This window comes from Hemitrygon akajei, chromosome 15 (assembly GCF_048418815.1).
Source record: "Hemitrygon akajei chromosome 15, sHemAka1.3, whole genome shotgun sequence".
NCBI classification, from domain to species: domain Eukaryota; kingdom Metazoa; phylum Chordata; class Chondrichthyes; order Myliobatiformes; family Dasyatidae; genus Hemitrygon; species Hemitrygon akajei.
This window is the reverse complement of record NC_133138.1, coordinates 72,173,885-72,180,597: the sequence shown is the minus strand read 5'-3', so window position 1 is coordinate 72,180,597 and position 6,713 is coordinate 72,173,885.

Here is a 6,713-nt window from a genome sequence, read left to right as displayed (position 1 = left end):
CTGGTGCCAACTAACCATATGATTGTGGAAGAATTAATTCGAACAGTTGTGGAGGATCAAAGATGTGTGAAGTAATGTAATGGGAAGACTTCCAATCTATGGGTGTCCACGTTGCACCTGAATGGGCTGGTTTCAATCCTGCAGAATCAGTTGATGCTGAATTAATGAATGTTAAAAAACACTTAGCCAAGAAAGACATAACGTGTATTCCGTTAAAGATAGCTTTTCTCAAATTAACAAGCAACTTTGACAGCTATGTATGGTGTGAAGTTCACATGAGACATGATTTCTTAGTGAATATTTTATTTTAATTTGACATAATTAGTTTTGCTGAAGCTAATGATTGTGAATCTAATGCTCCATAGTTGGTAAATTGTGAGCCATACTACCAGCCGCCTGAAATCCAGCATCCACTCGTTGAGGTGCTCTTTTGGAAATTTCAGTCCTCAGTCTGTTATCCTTCCTCAGATGGTTTCATTGTAGCTATTGACTCACTCTTTCTTGTTGCTAGATCATCCAAGTGTCTGCTGACTATGAACTCCTGGACACCTTCCAACCATTTGCCAGTGGATTTCTTGGGTGCTGCCAGTCCATTCTGCAGTGTGAATGACTTCGGGACTGTCTTTCATCTGAACGCTCTGAAACTTTTGAAAGCACAGCCCCACAAATTAAGTGCACTGATTCAATCGATTCCCAGGATTGCTGTTATACACTTGCAATCTACAGTATAACCATGATAGAGTCATAGAACTCTACAGCACATAAGTGGGCCCTTTAGCCCATATGGGCTGCACTAAACCATTAATCTGCTGTGTCCCATCGACCTGCACCTGGATCATATCCCTCCATACATCTCCCATCCATGTACTTATCCAAATTTCTCTTGAATGTTGAAATCAAACTCGCATCCACCACTATTTCTGGCCAGTCATTCCATACCCTCACCACGCTCTAAGTGAAGAAGTTCCCCTTCATTTTCCTCTTAAACATCTCACTTTTCACCATTAACCCAATGTCCTCTGGTTCTAGTCTCATCCAAACTCTGTGGAAAAAGCTTCCTTACCTTTCTCCGATCTACACCCCTCATAATTCTGTATACCTCTGTTAAATCTCCCTGCTTTCTCTTGCGCTCAGGGAATAAAGTCCTAATCAATTCAACCTTTGCCTATAATTCAGGTCCAGAAATCCTGGCAACATCCTTGTAAATTTTCTCCTGCAACTTTATCAATCTTAATGATAACGTTCATGTAGGTAGGTGACCAGAACTATACACAATGCTCCAAATTAGGCTTCACCAATGTCTTTTACAAATTCAATATAACATCCCAACACCTGTACTCATAACTTTGACTTATGAAGGCCAATGTGCATAAATCTCTCGTTATGACCCTATTTCCCTGTGACACCACTTTCAAGGAATTATGGATCTGTATTCCTAGATCCCTCTGCTCTACCGCATTCCTCAGTGTCCCACTTTTCACTGTACAAGTTCTATCCAGCCAGAGAAGTGACTTGGATCTTCTCTAATTTGCCTAACAGCACAATAGGTCCATGACAAATGCCATTTCATTGGCTGTTCTCTCAAGTCTGGAACACCTGGACAGCAAAGGTACATACATCAGAATGCTCTTTATTGACCACAGCTCAGCATTCAATACCATTATCCTCTCGAAATTAATCAATAAACTTTAAGATCTTGGCCTCAATACGTCCTTGTGCAATTAGATCCTCAATTTTCACTTACAAACCCCAGTCAGTCAGATTGGCAACAGATTGGCGTGTTGGGGAGGAAGCATTAAGAAGAGGGACGCCTCACGTCTTAATAAGCTGGTAAGGAAGGCGGGCTCTGTCGTGGGCAAAGTACTGGAGGGTTTAACATCGGTAGCTGAGTGAAGGGCGCTGAGTAGGCTACGGTCAATTGTGGATAACTCTGAACATCCTCTACATAGCACCATCCAGAGACAGAGAAGCAGTTTCAGCGACAGGTTACTATCGATGCAATGCTCCTCAGACAGGATGAAGAGGTCAATACTCCCCAATGCCATTAGGCTTTACAATTCTACCGCCAGGTCTTAAGAACTTTTTAAAAGCTATTATTAATGAATTTTGAGATAGTGATTTAGATGCATATCATATTTTTTACTGAGTTAAGTATTGTATGTAATTAGTTTTGCTACAACAAGTGTATGGGACATTGGAAAAAAAGTTGAATTTCCCCATGGGGATGAATAAAGTATCTATCTATCTATCTATCTATCTATCTATCTATCTATCTATCTATCTATCTATCTATCTATCTATCATCTCCTCCACAACTTCCATCAGCACAGGTGCACCACAAGGCTGTGTGCTTAGCCCTCTGTTCTACTCACTTTATATTTGTGACTGTGTGGCTAAGCACAGCTCCAATGCCATATTTAAGTTTGCTGATATCACCACTGTTGTAAACTGAAGCAAAGATGGTGATAAATCAGCATATCAGAGGGAGACTGAAAATCTGGCCGAATGGTGCCACATCAACAAACTCAGTCTCTTTTTTTTGAAATTTATTTTTTTATTAAAGTTCATCAAACAAACCTTTCCATAAGATGTATTTCAGACATTGTACATATACGTCATATAATCATATATATCACAAATCTCCACAAAGTATTTATCTGAGGTATACACTAATAGAAAAGAGTGGAAAGAAAAAACAAGCAAAAGGAAAGAACTATGTACAAGTAGGGAGTGATCTTTTCTTTACAACAAATTCATTGATTTGTGAGAATAAAATCAGGCCTATGAGGCATTATGTAGTTAAACCATTTTTCCCAGTATGAATCAAATTGTTTCAGCTTATGATTAACAGATGCTGTTATCTTCTTCATTTTGTAAATGTCCATTGAAATTTCCATCCATGTATTTAAAGTTGGGTTCTCCTGTGATAACCATTTCCTAGTAAGTGTCTTTTTACCAGCCACCAACAGTATATTCATTAAATATTTATCTCTTTTCATTTCAAGCATGTATAAGGGTTTGTCAAATCTTAAAACACATTCGACTTCATACATTAAAACAAAATTGAGAGAAGGAAGGAGGGATAATTATATCTGAGGAAGAATGGACAACAATATGGAGATATCAATGGAAGTGTAGCCGTTCACAGAAATGGAGGGAGTTTGGATGGAAAAACTTGATAAGATATTTTATTACACCCTCTCAGAAATCCCATTATGATAGTAACCTCCCTGTTTGCTGTAGAAATTGTGGAAATCAAAATGCAAATCTTTATCATATTTTTTGGGACTGCTCTGTTATCAAAAACTATTGGAGGGGGATACACAATGCCCTTCAAGACATCTTTAAATGTGAAATATCTTTGGAGAGTAAGACCATATATTTTGGATATATACAACAAACTCACTCTCAATGTCAGCAAGAGCAAGAAGCTAATTATTGGCTTCAGGAGGAGGAAACCAGATGTCCATGAGCCAGACCTCATTGGGGATCAGTGGTGGAGAGGGTCAGCAACTTTAAATTCCTCAGTGTTATCATTTCAGACGTCCTGTGCCCAGTACATCAGTGCAATTACAAAGAAAGCATGGCAGTGCCTCTACTTCCTTAGAAGTCTGTGAAGATTTGGCAAAACATCAAAAACTTTGATAAACTTGTATAGATGTGCGGTGGAGAGTATATTGACTGGCTGCATTGCGGCCTGGTATGGAAACACCAACGCCCTTGAATGGAAAATCCTACAAAAAGTAGTGGATATGGCCCAGTTCATCATGCCACCATTGAGCACATCTACATGGAGCGTTGTCTCATGAACAGCATCCACCATCAGAGACCCCTCTGCCCACTTCACGCTCTCTTCTTGCTGCTGCCATGAGGAAGAAGATGCAGGAGCCTCAGGGCCCACACCACCAGGTTCAGGAACAGTTATCCCCCCTCAACCACCAGGTTCTTGAACGACAGGGGAAAGCTTCACTCAGCTTACTTATCCCATCACTGAACTGTTCCCACAACCTAGTTAAGTCAAGTCAAGCTTATTGGCATTTAACTGTATACATGTATAGAACATATATAATGTATATAGAAACAAGACAACGTTTCTTTTTAACCAGGGTGTAAAGCACATTAGTACACATAACACACAGAACACAAGATAATTAATGAAGGCAAAGATAAAATTTATATGTGAAAACTTTGACTCACTTCGAAGTACTCTTCATCCCATGCTCTTGATATTTATTTATTACTTTTGTCTTTTTTTTCCTTTGTATTTTGACAGTTTTCTGTCTTGTGCACATTAGACAGTTTTCTGTCTTGTCCATGCCGTTGGGTGCAGTCTTTCATTGATTCAATTATGTTCATTGGATTTATTGAGAATGAATGCAAGAAAATGAATCCCAGGGTTGTATATGGTAATGATTATGTACTTTGATAATAAATTTATTTTGAAATTTAAACTTCGACAAAACGCATTTATGGTGTTCTGTGAATAGCTCGTTATAAGTTATGCTCTGCCTCTCTGAAGCTCATAATCTAAAAGTAACACTGGCATTTTGAACAATGCATTCCTCCCATCTGATTGTTTCATTGTCGTTTTCTTTATTGCATATAGAAATATAGAAAGCCCTGTAAATCTTCCGGTTTAAGATGACGAGACCAAAGATGATGACGAAGACTTACAGGCAATTCCCAAAGCCAGAAGTACATCTAAATACTTTATTAATAACACTTTTTTTGAAAAAATCATGGCAAATGATCACTGCAAACAATGAAGAGGTGAGCAAAGGCGAGGCTGAGCTGAGGGAGGAGGCATGAGGGTGCGATGCAAAGTTGGAACAAGGTCAGGTCGAGGCATGTTTGAGGAAAAGTTGAGGCATATTTGAGGAGGAGTCAGGGTGTGTGAAGCAGAGAGAAGTTGGAGCAGAGGAGTTTTGGAACCCATCCACCTAATCCGAGAGCGAGGTCTGATTGATCTAAATGCCGGGCTGGTTTGGAAAGGTCGGGTATGGGCTGGAACGTGGTGGTGGGGTCCAGGCTCAGAGTGTATGAATGCATCAGGGCCTGGGTCTTAGAGCGAGGAATGATCTGATGTTTGGATGATATATACACTGGGCCGGATGGACTGGAAAGTCAGGTTGTTGTGACTGGAGGTGAGGATTGGGCCGGTTCTGCTCACTGCTCAGTGATGTTTTCTCCACTCTTTGCTGCACTGAGGACGAGCCTGTGGGCCTGCTGAGGGCTTAGTGTCTGCGAGCTCCATGATACTTTGCTCTGCTGTGTGACGAACTGAGGCTGAGGCTGTGGGCCTACTCCAGCCACCCCGGGTTTTCGTGTCTATCACTCACTTGTGTTCTGAGTGCTATTGCTTGCTTGTATTTTTTGCACGCTTTGTGTTTTTTAACCTTCTTGTCTCTGTGCAGTGGGTGCTTGTGGTCTTTTTAAAATAGTTTTGCTTTATATTCACAATGGATATCCATCCCCTATACACCACCTTCACCTGTCAAGAAGACCTTAAAGTTCTCCACCTCTTTCTAGACAACAGACCTAATCCGTTCCTTTCTACTACCCACCTTCCCTCTTCATACAGAACTGTTCCTCACCCTCAACAATATCTCTTTTGTTTCCTCCCACTTTCCCCAAGACAAAGGTATAACTATGGGCACTTGCATGGGTTCCCGCTATGCTTGTCTTTTCATCAGCTACAAGGAGGACTACATGTTACAAGCCAATGCTAAGGACATGGACAACTGCATTGATATTGTTTGCTGCACACACTAATACTTTATTCCTTTTCTCAACCTCGCTGTGATTTTCCCACCTGACAGAGTGTGGGTGTGGGTGTTGAGCACTGGTACAAGGTGCAAGGTGGATGGCAAGTCTGAGCAGGAACAGTATCCTGGGATGACTGTGTCCATGCCAGGTGGTGTTTTGAGGCTGGGCACTTGTTGGAAGCTGAATGGCACTTACTGGATACGCAGTTCCTAGGCCTACCTGTTGTTCCCACAGGGATGGTGCGGTTGATATGTGGTGCTGTATGTATGCCACCCTGGTGCCCTGGATGAGCACCTTGCCTACGCTGGTTGGTAAGAGGACTATTTCAAAGGAAGGATGATTTGAGTGATAGTCTTTCTCTGCATGGGATGGCCAGACTGTCCCAGGAACTGATTTCGATGGCCTTGGATTACCTGCTCACAAAGGAAAGTGGCACTTGTACTGTTATTGGTTAAGAATGCTGGATCTCCATTCCTGATGGGTCGGGTAACATCTCTCACCTGGTTGATCAAATTAAATGGGAGACTAGCTCATTGGCTATTACAGTCTAGGGTAGGGCTGATGGCCTCTTGGAGCAGAGGGAGGCTGGTGGACTACTATAGTATACTGGGAGGTGACTATTGGCTTTACAGTACTGGGTATTGGACTCTTGTGTTTTATGTATAACTTAGTTGTGAGTCCATGAGAATCATACTAGTTTGAGAGTTGGATCATAACTTTTGTGACTTTCGTGTTCTGTGGGTTGTGCTTTATTCTAATTATCCAAAGTTGCTTCCATCGTGATTAGTTAGTTTAGAAGCTGCAGCATCTTTTCCCATTGGATAATTGCCTGGTGTCCAGTTTCAAATATTCTGGAGATGTACTGTAAAATTGCACATGGAAGAGGCTTTCTCTCTTCTTCCTTTGTTTAAGGCAAGGATACACATGATGATTGGGAAGGTATGCTC